Source organism: Pelecanus crispus, chromosome 1 (genome assembly GCF_030463565.1).
Source record: "Pelecanus crispus isolate bPelCri1 chromosome 1, bPelCri1.pri, whole genome shotgun sequence".
Lineage (NCBI taxonomy): Eukaryota > Metazoa > Chordata > Aves > Pelecaniformes > Pelecanidae > Pelecanus > Pelecanus crispus.
The window spans coordinates 138,319,183-138,333,161 of record NC_134643.1 but is presented as its reverse complement, the minus strand read 5'-3'; the positions used below and the strand labels follow the sequence as shown (position 1 = coordinate 138,333,161).

General features: G+C 39.8%; 1 protein-coding gene across 4 annotated transcripts in view; it reads left to right on the top strand.

Annotated features, from left to right (window-relative positions):
* CNKSR2 (connector enhancer of kinase suppressor of Ras 2) overlaps nt 1-13,979 on the top strand; it is a 220,153-nt gene that overhangs the window by 22,477 nt on the left and 183,697 nt on the right. The window lies entirely within an intron of this gene.

Here is a 13,979-nt window from a genome sequence, read left to right as displayed (position 1 = left end):
ATTGTAACCACAAGTTGGCTGCATGGTCTTACAGGCACAATATCATGGCAGGATATTTTAAGCCATGTTACATGTTTTCATTTATTAAGGATAGCATCACTGGTGCTCAGATATTGCTGACTAAATTCTTGCTGCTGTGCAGAAACCATAAAACTTCTGTTTTGCGGCAGTGGGCTGTGGATGGGAATGCTGCAGTTTCAGCTGAAGGAGCCTAGGACAGCTGGGCAGAAGGCAGTAGTCTTCAGGGAGGAGTCCTGTCGTCTGGCTGCAGGATAAGCTGACTGAGGTGATGGGGCAGTGTGTTACAAAACCACTCCAGTCAAAAGTCTCCAGAATCTCCTTCTGCCCATAGATTTGCCCTAACATTTGGTGTTCATGTGCTTGTTAAAAAGTGCTGTCCCAGAAATCTGCATGTCCTATATTGTTACACTGTTATTCTTCTTTTCATACCAACAACTTGTTGAAATTTTAATAGTAAGCTATTAATATTAAAGCTTCAGCAATTTTTTCCCTTTTCCACTTTTCTCCCTATTCCAGTTGTGAAACTGGCCATTATGCAGAGAACCAGCTCTGAAGGGGACTTTAGCAGAGCAGAACCTGTCATGACAAGGGGAATTGCACCTTATCTTTATAGGCACTAGAATTGCCATTTCCTATCTACCAGTGCTTAACTTCATGCATGCTTTATTATTATAAGCCCTGTTATTTCTGAAATGGTTCAAGTTAGCAAAGAGATTCTAAAAGAACTGAGGAGTGCTAAGGTATTACTATTTCTTAGCAGGAGGCTGAAATAATACATAAGCACTAGGATGCATGTGATGCAATGCAAGATCAGAATACAACTGAAAAGTACGTGTTTAACAGACTGGTTGGCATTTGGAAATGATGGTGGGAATGATGCATTTGATACCTTAAAGCAGGTACTTGGAAATAAAGATGTCCTCTGTCTTTCAAAAAATCCCACTCTTTAAGTCTCACTCATGTTCAGAAAATTTATTTTTAATGAGACCAAAGGAGTTTGTGGCAGGTGACAAAGACAGTTTTTTCCTTTAGTCTTTAGCAACAAGGACGAAGGCATGCAAAGTCAGCCAGAATTACTATGATCGATATAGTAATTATTATTAATTCATTCAGGTTTTACAACTACTTGAAATGGTATCTAACCTTATGTTTCAGGTAGACTTTTAAGAATAAATATGGAATAGGGAATCTCTCATACCATAAGAAAATTAAGTCCTGTTAAACTCTGCAGAGTGAAAATTCAGATGTTTTCTTGTACTTTTTGGTTTTGGTTTTTTTCTGGGTTTTGATTATGTCTGGATGAAGTGCTAACTGAAGTACTTAGTATTTTTATACTGATACACCCTCTTCATCCCTTTTCAATGTAAAGTAAACAGTGCTTAAACGGGCAGGAGATAATGGAGCAAGACCAAGAAGTATACTAAAGCTGGCTATATACAGCTAGCACAGAAAGTGTTAAACAGCATTTACCTCCTGATGATGTGTTGTGGAAATGTGCAGGAATCATAGAAAATCCATAATCGGTACACTTCTTCTGATGCTGACTGATACGAGTATTTAGTTCTACCAGCCAGTGATATTGCAGAATAAAGGACAAAGATTGCACAAAGAAAACCCAAGCTCAACATTAATTCAGTGGTAAAATGTCATATGTATTTTTTTTCCTTTTATCTGATAAGCTATGGCAACACTATACTAGAGTTTGTGGAAGTGCAGCCTCAGTCAAATCTCAACTCTGGTTTAGTTTGCCATGCCTTCCGCATGGCTCGGGGCAAGGCTGTTTGTAAGTATGGCTAAGCAAAATGCAAGAGAGCATCACTTTACCTTGTGTTGCCTTCTGGAGGGCTCCATATGAGCAGAGCTCTCACGGTGTGTTTTCTGTGATGTTTCTGGCTTCTTTCTCCATGAATTGCTTGGGGTGCCGAGCGTGGTGCATATCTTCCACCTCCCTGTCGACGGTTCTCAGTGTTGCCTGCAACAGCAGCAAAGTGTGGGGATTTCAGGTTTTTCTTTGGGTTTTCCAGCATTAGGCCTCTGAATTGGTTAAGTGAATATGTGTATATACGCACATTATAAAACGTTAGTAGCACTGAACTGCAGCATTTCGTACAAATGTATATAGTGTGTAATTCTAATATTTAAGGAAGTACCTCATACTCTCTTTGGGAAAGAGCTTCAGGGACAGGTTTCATACCATTAATTTAGTGCTATGCAGTTAATAGTTAAAAACAAATTGTTATTAATTTTGTGTGATGTGTGCACACATTACTTTCCATGTGAACGTTCATTTATCTTTCCTGGGGATCTAACACTGACAAGACTTGAAAGAGACTAATACGTCACTGTAGATTAATTCAGTCTTTGAAGGGTCTAATTCCTAGTTACTGCTTTTTGCTCGTATGGATAAATTGTATGAGCAAGTGATTATGCAAAATGAGAAACTAGCTAAAGTGTAACTTAGGTTGTCACTTCAACAGATTTTTTAAAAAAATTTTTATCTATTTACAACTTAAGCAAAGCTGACAACATTATTTTAAAAAGTATATTGCCAAAGAAAATAAAAAAACAACAAATGTATTTTGCCATGATCCAGTTGTGTGGGTTGCACTCCCACTTTACAGCCTTACAGTTCATATCATAGATTTTACATTACGGAATGTGTTCTTCTCTTTTAATGAGCGAGAGGGAGAGTGGGGAAAAGCAGGCATGTAAAGTTGTCCTTGCATGTACTTTTATGTAAAGCTGTGTAACTTTGACTATAGTTTGAAGCAGATTGTCTTAGCCAAGAAGCTTAAAACGGAAACGTCTTCAACTTCTTCACATATACTGGCTCTGTGCATATCAGAATGTATAAAGCTGTACTTGTAGGAATGTTTGTAAAGTTGTTTGAACATATTCTGTCCAATTATGGGTGATGTCATTAGGGTTCTCTCTTAATTCTGAAATCCTTCCTGAGAGAAGGCAGGTATAGCCAGTGAATGCTGGATGATTTTGCTGGTATTAGAAGGAAAATCAAATGTAGGGGAAGGAAGAATAATTTGGAGCATAGATGGAAGTCATCGGATAAACACTCCCAACCAAGCCTAGCATCTTGTCCACTATTGCTCCAGAGAGAGGTTCAATGTAAGCATAGCAAATCTGAGAAATTGCTTGTGTTGCAAAATGAATTGCATTGCATTTAACCATGCTGCTGGCCTGCATGAAATCCACGTGTGATGGCATCACCAAATAAATCTTGAAGACTTATCTGAACCATTAACAGATTTCTCCAGTGGTGGGAGACAGTGTAAAGTACTGAGGTAATGGAAAGCTTTAACAACTGTTGTATTATTTCTTTGGGGACACGATGCTTGCTCCGAAAGGATGCATTCTGACATAATAAATGCTTGGCAGCAAAGCTGGTTTTGGTGGTGAAGAACTATAATAAAGGCTGTGGCAGAGTTTATTTGACTATTTTGCGTAATAGCATATATTAGCCCCTGTGAGGGAGGGAGAAGAGGAGGGCCCTTCTTGTGACAACAACAGTGTGTTTAATGTGGCTGCTCCGGAGCACGCTGGAAAAATGCAAACTTGGGAAGGCATTTGAAAGAACAAGCAGTACTTATTTACTTAGTTGGTTAATGTCAGGGGTGTGGTTGGCTTACATAAACATCTGACTGTCTTACATATTATACTTGTTTTTTCCCTTTAATATATGATTCATTTATATTTTGCAGAGGGGTGGGATGGTTACTTGAGACATCGTATGTGAAATGATGGAAGTGATGAATAAAAGAAGTATAGCTTTCCCTTTCTTCTTCAAGACACTCCTACACATATCAAAGTATTTGACCAGTGATTTTAAGTTACAGATGTTTCATTGTCATGCGGAGGGGGATGTACAGCTTTTTCTGCCCACAACCCTAAAACTGTCCCAAATCTCACACTGTGCTGAATTGTGCGAGCTTCTGCTAAAGAGAGCTCCAAGCCTGGGAATTGCATGGGCGTTGTGAGAAGGAAGAATGAACACGAGGGAGTTCACTCAGAGTTTGAAGAAACTTTCCCTCCTGCCTGCCTGCTGTAGGCTTGGACACTTGATGGCTTTGCACTTCCTATAGTCATATGTGCTAGTGTGAAGCACAGCTGCAAATAATCATGGGAGACAGTGAAAAGCTATGGAAAATGAAGACTTTCGTATCTTAAGTCCTCAGGGGGAGTTTCAGCCTTAAAGCCCCATCTAAACTGTTGAAGAAGCCAATACCACAGCTATTTAGACAAAGCCTCCCATCCATAGGGGATATGGTGGTTGCATTTCAATGCTTACAGTCATACGTGGGAATTTGGTAGTCCATTGTTGCTGTGTGGTGCAATATTGTTTGGAGGGCAGGTGCTGCGCGTTAGTGCAATTGCAGTTGGAGATGTGCAGCCGTGGCCTGAGGGCTGGGACAGATGGAGGGCTGGTTTGCCTCGGGCACACTGCGCCCCTGCTAGCCCTTTCTGTCTCTGGCACTGTTATGGTGGTGGGGTGCTGGAACCTGGTGGTACTCACTTCAGCCTATTTTGATATCATTAGGGCTCACTGCTTGCTTGAGAGACATGTTGAAGAAGTAATAAAGCCACACGCTGTTGCTGGATGGACAGTTGCTCTCCTTGTGTAGACCAGTCGTGTGGCCTTTTTGTTTGCAGGCACCAGAATATTCTATGTTTGGCAATAAGCTGTATTTTAATCACATAAAGTTGCTTTGCACTAGTACAAAAAACCTCTAGAAACTCTGAAGTCAGAAGGACACATGCTGAGAAAAACTTTTTGTTGTGCTGGTTTATAAATTGCTTTATTTTTTAGGATGAACCAATTAGTAATAAAGTTACTCCTTAGAGTCTGATGTATGGTAGCAAGTTCTTAGAAAGCATCAAATCCCTACAGTGGTAGTGATGCAGACAGATGTTGTATAAGGAATCGTTTCAGAGGGGAAAAATGGGAACATATGAAATATAAAAAAATTATCTGATGAAACACAAATAGATCAAATGAGTGTTAGTGAATGGTATTTAGCATGCTAATTTTATAATGCTGATTGAAAAATGCCTATATGCTAAGATAGTTGCAATGTATTCTAATTTACATGTGATAATTGGAGCCGAAACGTAGTACTTTGAGGAAGAAGTTAACCATTGATTGGACCCAAGAAGACTTCGCTTTCTTGAGGTACTCTGCAAACTTGAGCACACATGAAAAATGGGAAGGAGTGTGATGGCGTGAGTGTGAAAACTGTGAAGTGAAAGAGAGTAGAATTAAAAGTAGCTGTGGAGGGATCTGCCTTTATTAGCTAGCCAGCTTGAATTTCATGGAGGAAAAGAGAAGTTTATCAAGCATCCTGGGTCAGGGCCACATCTTCTTCTACAGACTCTAGCATCATGGGACCCTGAATAAGACTAGACTGTCTGGATCCTTGTGTATCATAAAAATATATTATTACATGTAAAGTGACAATGCCACTTTCTCCTCTTGTTTTTTGCAAAGCTTTGATGGTACATTCCATGTCCTCAAAGCTGCTTCAAAAATCATGAAGGCATAGATTTATGTAGGAGAAAAATGAGGCAGTAATGGGATTTCCTTTCTGAGATTTTAGAGGAGTATTTCATTCAGTGTTTATAGTCTTATAATCTTGATAATGCTTGGACAACCTATTGGAGAACTTCTGGTTTTGGTCGAATACGATATTTAAACAAACACCCCCCTCCCCCCCATTAGTCTGGCCTTTGTTCAGAATACAAGTAGAATTCCTTTGGGGAAGGGGGGAAATAGTTACAGTTCAGATATTTTTAGTTTATCTCTAGATGCCTCCCAAATTGTGCTGAACTTCTAACCCTGAGCTTAAAATTGCTTTGTCATTTTATACATTGAATTATGAGGATGAATGCACACTTTCTCATCCCATCCCCATTGTGGCTGCCCTAGGCCCCTGCAGTTGGCTGTAGTCATGTTTATCAGAAGTAAGTGGATGCATTCCTTTGATTAGCTTCATTTGCGGGGTTCCTGATATTTAACGATGCTGTGGATTCTTTGGCTCCTCTCCCTTCCACTAGCAAAGAGATTTCCGCTGCCATTATCAGCCACACTAACTTTTCAGCACTTCAGCATTTCTCGTGTGCAAAGGCCACAGCTGTAGTTGAACAAAGTGGTCATTGTAATCCAATAATGAGTCCTAAATATAACAATAATTATAACCTCTTACATTGAGAACAATATTGATAATCAGGGTTACTAATCCTTGAATTTCATAGAAATAGAGCTCGTCACTGGTTGTTGCTGTGTAATCCACGTTTTAAGATTTCAAATACTTTGCAAAAGTTGTATGTGCTTGTGTAAAGATTTGGCTTTGCTATACAGATAGGCATAATGGAAACAAAAAACACCCAGAGAAATATGAATGATTACATTTATCAACAGCTAAACAGAACACTTTGGATATTATTCTTGTAACTAACAAGTCTAACTTGCCATAATAAGCCCTGATTATAAGTAGTCTAACAGCAAGGACTGATTTCATTGAAAATTTGTCCTATTAGACACTGCACCCAGTTCAGTCTTGTGTGTCTTTAAATCGTGCTTGTAACTAGTCTATATGTACACTTTCTGTCTCTCCTCCTCCTTTTTTTGTTTCATTTTGTTTTTTTCCAAGAAAACCCTTTTAAAAATTGGTCAATGTGAAAGTCTTTGTAAAATAGAGCTGTTCAGCCATGTATGATTCACTTAGTCTTGATGTTTCTGCAATTTTCTGATGAACAAAATTGCCATTTATTGCCAACATGGTCATATAATGAATATATCCAGGTCTCATAAGAGTTCATGATCATGAAAAGAGAGTGTATCTGTAGGCATGGAAACAGCAGACACTTTGGAGTTAGAGTCCTCAAACAGGATTTGATTTTTAATTACAGAATTAGTAGTGACTAGGGACAGTACTTTTTTCACCCCAAACTTCTGTATCAACCCACCGCTGTCACAAATGCACTCTTTGACTCCCAAGTTCTCACCTGGTATAATGCCATCTTCTTGTTCACTGGTGGCTTTTCCTTTGACTGACCACAGGCCCTGTTCCTGACAAGGACTTAAAAAGAACAAGAGCAACATGCAAGGTCTAAAACACAGTTCTATTTCAGTTCCTCACTTTGCACATCTCTTCAGGAGCCCAGCGTGATACTTTCCTTATATACTTCACTGCTGTACACAGTACCTCTGGTCTAGTAGCCAGGGTCTCGGCATTTATAATAACTTCAGGAGAGGCTGAATTTGGATTACATTGCTGCTTCTCATGCTCACAACTTCTGTCTTTTGAGTTCTTCATTCTACAAACTTAACATGCTTTTCTGGATGTAGTAGTATATACCCAGTGGATATAAAGTGGGGGCTTTTTATGTATTGTGTTTCTCTTTCATTGTCTAAAAATGTAGTTTTTAGTTAGCAGTACCTTTCAGCTAATATTTTGACTATGAACAGTTGAAGATTCCTAGAAAAAAATACATCTACCCTAAACTGCACATGGAAAACATGTAATCTTATACTATATTCTATGAATATGCATGTTATGCTTGAAGGAATATGTATTTGGATCTTCTCAGTCATTTTTAATGTTTGTTTTCAATGCTTTTGGAATTTTCTTTGACTCAGATATATACAGAGAGAGAGGGAGAGGGAGAATAATTTCTATAGAGTGAAGGACAACTATATTTTGCAGTTAGAGGGCTTCTGCCTGAAATTGCAGATAACCAGTGCACAAAGTGGTTTTCCTGTAATCCAGGCATTTGGCAATTCTTTTTTTCATTAGTCCTGTACCTATTCATAATCCAGGGCCTGCAATTAATTCCCCCCCCCCCAGTTTTAAATATATTGCATTTTTTTCCCAACCCATAATGAAAACTGCTTCTGGTGTTTCTTTTGCCATCCGACCGGCAGTGCTCCTCTGGGATGGGATGTTACTTTTTTGCAGCCGTCTTGTCCACAGTAGGCATTTGCCATCTACTGCACTTAAAACGTTCTGTTCTTTGCTCTGTCTTTTGGCACTGATAACTGTGACATCTGTTTGCCACATATGAAGCCCAGGAGGTGCTGAAGACCCCGAAGCAGTGAGCATGCCTTACGTGAGCATCCCTTACGTGGGCAGAGGAGAATTATCTTTTCCTCTCAGGTGGGAAAGCGTCTGGCTTGGCTTGCTCCTGGTTTCTGTGGTGACATTCAGACTGAGGGACGCGGAGAGTCTCCAGATGCCCATCTGCCACGTACAGATTGTGGGGAAACCTGGCCTTTCCTATTCTCCCCTCTCGCGCTCTGCTTCTCCTAGGGAGGAAACATGAGTGTGTACCCCAAACAGGAGCTGCTGTGGTGGGGAGAATTGCCTGCTCTGGGCTGCCTGCAGTGTCTGTGCCCAGGAGCAGCTCTCTGGTTGAGGTGGAAGAGAGGGAGAAGTTTTCTGGTTGGTTGTCTTGTTCTTTGACATCAGCGAAGCTTGTATTTTTGTATAATTAAAGTGAATAGGCTAGTAGCCTACCAGCTCTGGATTAATAAAGCCTAGGTGCTAATGCATAAGTCATAGCACAATGTTTTAACTTATCAGGAACTCAGTTGAACATTTAAGTTTGAAACATATGTAGACTCGTGCAGTTTCAAAGATTTCAAATTTAATGCATATTTAATGGTGAGCAGGGAGAAAACAATCGTGATTTTTTTTCTGAACATACAATGTTTTAGTGGTCCCTTCTATCATTCTAGTTTAGGTAAAAACGTTGCAAATTATAGTTTACAATCTGAAAAGGCATTGGATACTGCTACATAAATGCCCGGCTTATATTAAACTCTAGTTTAAATTTTTTTTTTAATGACTTGTTAAATTCTGTGCTACAGTCCGTTGCTTGAATTTGTATTTCTTAAGGTGCAAAACTAATGGAGTTCAGGTAGGGCATACTCTTTCTGTTCAAATTGAAAGATGAATTTGTTTGCCTTATATTTAAAGAAGAAGAAAAGCCCCAAACCTGTCATTTGTTTTTTAAGAAAGCTGTGTGTCTTTCCCTCCTGTGCAAAATTATTCCATGTATTGTCTGTATGTTATTGCTTTTCAGTAAATACTGGGTTTACAGAGCAAGGACGTGCCAAGGGAAGTTGTCTGTTTGCATCCTCATTCTGATTTACCAGGGGAGCATAAAAATATACTCCATTGTCAAAGTTTCAGGTATGATAGTTAAACCTGTAATGTTCATCATCTTTCCCTCAACCCCAGACTGAACAGAAGGCTGATAAGGACACCAGCTCTGTTATTTTCGCTGTAGTTTTCCAATCTTAAGGAAAAATTCTTTTGCCACCAATTTGGGGAAGAATATTCTACCTAGTTGCCACTGGTTTTAGAACTGTATCTTCTCATCTATATCTGAGCAGCTGATTACAAATTTTAGTTCAGATCTAGCCATAGAAAAAGTCTACTTTAATACTACTTAAGAGGCAGGAGGAAAGACTGAACTGTTTGCAGAGGAGGAGCGCACTGTGAGATCTGTATATATTTCATGGAGAGGGTCATTTGACTTTGAATTACCACAGATGTGCATAACCTGTTCTGACACTGAATTAATTACAGGGCGGTTTGCTTGTTTAAAAAGATAACCTGCTACACACATCAGAATAAGACAATACCTCAGAGAGATCATGAAGTGTGCAGTTGCGTTATTAGTTAGGAGATTGCAAGCATGGAAGATTTCCCTGGAGAGTAGCACTGCATCTTGTAATCTTATTCCAGAAAAATCATATGAGTAAAAAAATGAAATGAAACATTTCTTGATCGGTTTCTACTGTGCTGTTGTAATAAAAGGAATTCATTGCATAGAAACCTGCCCAATTTTGCATCAGTGAGCCATTAAAAATTGTTAATGATTTGATGAACTCTGCCTTGGCCCACGCAAGGTAGAACACAATGACAGAGTAGGGGGAAAAAACCAGCTCCAGTATGTTCTACTTGCAAGAGAAACTTTTCTAGAGAAGTTTTTTGTAATGTTAAAAGCACTGACACTTCTGAGCAGTTTCATTTGGAGGATCTTTCTTTACTTTTGCTATTGTTTTTTATTTGTTTAGTCCCACAGATGAGGTAGAGCTTGCTTTACACTTAATGAAAACAGTTACTCCTTTTCTGTTTGTGCACAGAGTAGTCCATCTGTGTACATAATACCTCAGGGGTATGGCAGCTGACAAAGATGTGCGATGTATTAACTTAACATCTTAAATGCTCTTCTAGGCCCCAGTCGAACTGGCCAGGTAATGAGCATATAGTAGGATCTGGACAACGTTGCCAGACTCTGTGGGTGATAAGCTCAGGTGGAAAGCATGGAGGGCAGGGGAGTGCTTCTTGAGTAGTTACCATCCCTGGAGGTCTGTGTTATTTCTGGGGCACAAGATGAGGAATCTTTCAAGAAAAAAGAAAAAAAAGTTGCATTATACAGTGTTTCCTTTAAAGAGTAGGTCTAAAAGGAAGAGGAGTACCATCATACAATTTTACTTTAAACTCTCTTATTATTGGAACATCTGTGCCTTTACATATACTCAAAGAATCTTGGGGTTATTTTGGGTGAGGAACAGAGGTGTTGAATATGAGACTGTTACTCGTGTATTGACATCACAAAACTTGTTTGATATACTATGGGGCCTTATGCATCCGGAATGTAACAACTAACCTGTTTTTTGGAGAGGCCACTGTTCTTGCATTATCCAGGACTGCTAGATGCTTGGCAACCTTAATCGCACCCATGGCTAGGAACAGGGAATAGTACATCAAACTGAGTTATTTGCTGGGATTCCTGTGGTATGTGGGTTGTGTGACATCCTCTGATATGAGGGCATCTGGGGGTAGAAGCAGAGCAGACCTTGATAGCTAGAAAAATTGCTCACTACATTGAGTTTGGGCGCATGCTGGACTTGCAGGAATATTGCAAAAGACAGAGCGCTCTTAAGAAAGCTGTGCTTTCCCTCTTAGCTTCCAGGGTGTCTCCATGGACCCCAGGCACCTGACGTTTTTTGGTACATCTTGTCCTGTCCTGAGTTAAGTGGCATTATCAGCCAGGAACGCCCGTTCCCTGCAGCTCCCCTCCTGTTGATCTGAACGCAGCAGCGGCCGGCTGGCTGCTAGCAAACAGGGCTGTCAGCTGTGGCGCTGGGGACAAAAGGTGTGGGTGAGGAATGCTGGCGGCCTTTTTGTATTATTATTTCCTATCTGTGCACAGTTTTGTTTACACAAAGAATTGCTGCTATTTAATTAAGAAACAGAATGACAGAAATAAATGACTTCAAAAGGATGTTCTATTTAGGGAATGAGGTGAAGTAAGTGTGGCAAGCTATTCTGAAAATGTCACGCAATCTACGGTGAAATTATTCTGTTCTTTCTTGGCTGTAGTTTTTACGAAATTGGTGAGTCAGGCAATTGTCAGTAATATTTTTGTTGCCTTAACTTTTTTTCTTACCCTATATGAACTACATGCATCCATCTAGATTACATCTGAATGACAAAAATACATAGATAGCAGGAGAAGGAAGAGTAATGGCTTTATTTAGAATTAACTGTCAGTAAGTGTTTATTAACTGCATCTGTCATGTCTTATTCTGGATTTGTGTTGCTAGTCTCTTAGCTGGGAATTCATTTTTTGATACCTGATGACATTGAATATTTTAATGTTATTATTCTCATTCAGCAGTCTATGTAAGCAGTGTGGGACTTAAGTTCAGGAATATCAGAAGTACTTACTGCCTTCTTTTTTAGTCATTTAGTGAAAGCATATCTACAGGCTATTTTTAATACATTTTTAGACGAAATGTTTTACATACTGTCAAGAATATTAAATTTATTTCAGAAAATAAATGCCACTATACATGGGACTGTGCTTGTAAAACAGTTCATGCAGTTAATATATCAGATGGAAAACTTGGCTTAAGAAGGGCTTTGGGAGAAAATACATACAAATATGGATAAATCAAGAAGGCTCACATCAGATAATTCAAGATAATGGTATCTTTTGTGTGTGTGTATGAACAAGTAAAGTGGATTCAAGAAGGTTTGAGAAAAATTATTTCCTTTTGCAACCTAAATTTAAATGTCTAAATGAGTTGTTATAGCACTGGGACTTGGTAAATGGTCTTACTTTCAGGTGTCAGGCAGAGAAGAATACCTGATTTTTATTGCTGCTTGTCTTTTTGCTAATAATGATGAGCATTGCCTAGCATGTAAGAGAGAGATGGCAGCATTTGGATGAATTGAGGTCTCCCATTGAAATACCATGGGAATATGCAGGACTCGTGCTCTTTGACATGTTCTGAAGCAATGCTGTCTAAGGAAGAGAGAAATTAAGATCTTGCGTGTATTGTGTTGTTTTAGAGTGAAACATTACTTTTGATTAACAAGCAGTTCTAAGGTCAAAGGCAGAGTATTCATTATTTAAGTACAAAGGGAAAATGTAAAAAATACAGTGGGATGCCCTACAAAGCAGCAGGCTGTGTTGTTTTGAGCTTAGTGAGTGTTCTGTCATCTTTTCCGTGCATATGTGTGGCAACTAAGTCATTTTATGGATCTGTCTTTGTGGTTCTGATAATTCAGTTTCCCCTGCTGTAGGGGAATGAAACTTAGGAGGATAAAAGCTTGAGCAGATCATTGCTCTTACTGAAAGTTTAGCCATTTGTGTTTTCTCTGTTGGAGAATTAGGGAACACTTTTTAGCTCCTCACAAGCCAGTCAAGCACATCTGAGGACCAGGCTGTGTGGCAAGATGCAATACATGATCAGTCCTGGATCACCATTTTTGTTAATATGTTGTAATAGTGCGTGTGACTGATTTGAGCAACTATTTGATTAGCAAAGGAAATGAACGGAAGGCGTAGCTCCAAATGCTTGATTAACCTAGACTTTTAAGTGGCTTTGTTTTGGAGGCAGGAAATCAGGCGGCAGGCTGTAGAAGGATGTGGTCAGAGGCTGATGGAATTGGGGACCTGCTCCTGTGTCTTGGGCCTTGAGTATTTGATTTACAGTGTGTTTGCATGTGGTTTAGTTTTGGTGTGCGAATTCTAGAAGTTAAAGTTAAAGCCATGTGTTTGTGCTTGTGTGTTGTAGCAGAGACACAGTGTGGGTGATGCTTGCCCAAGGGCCGAGCCAGGAACAGCAGGCTGGCGTGGCACTGGGGCATCCCTTCCTGCAGTACCAACATATTCCGCATGTGAGTCTCTTCGGAGGTGTGGTTACACCCTAAAAGGGGTGAATGAGAACCAAAAATGCAACAAAGCTAGTTTCAGAGAAGCTTTATGCTGTAAGCCGGGGCTCTTACGAGACAGCTGGGGCTCAGCAGTCAGATCGATCTTTTATCCTCCATGTATCTTCAGATTTTTCAGACATTTTGATTAACATGTAAAAATGTTCTCACTTCCTTGCAACCTAACAAGCAGATGTTTTTTCAGCATTAGGGGTTTTTTGAAGACAACCATCAGAAAGGTGGTATCTCTCAAGAAGCTGCTAAATTAGTGCATTCAGGTTTTTGTGAAGTCCTGCTACTCAGTAGCAGTCACTTTGATCCATCAGACACAAATTTTAGATCGACCATCAAATACCCAAGATGCTTCCTTATCCCCTTGGCACAGGGATGCACATGCTGCAGAGCTTCCCCATACTGGTCTGCCTCCATAGGGCAAAGATTGGTGGGAAAAAGATCCATGATGGATTATCTCACGTTCTGCAGTGCTCTTTGCTCCAGGCAAAAACATGTAGTCAGCTACATGTCAGTAGACTGATAACCGATAGGGGTGGCCCCCAAAGCAGTACCTGGTCCTGTACAACCCTGCACTCATCCATGTCCTGAGCAAATATGTTGCATGCACTTCTAGGATCTTTTTTGGCACAATGGGCCTGTTTCTGCTCCCCAATTACTCTTTTCTGGGGAGTGCACCCAGGTCTTGATTTTAGTGGC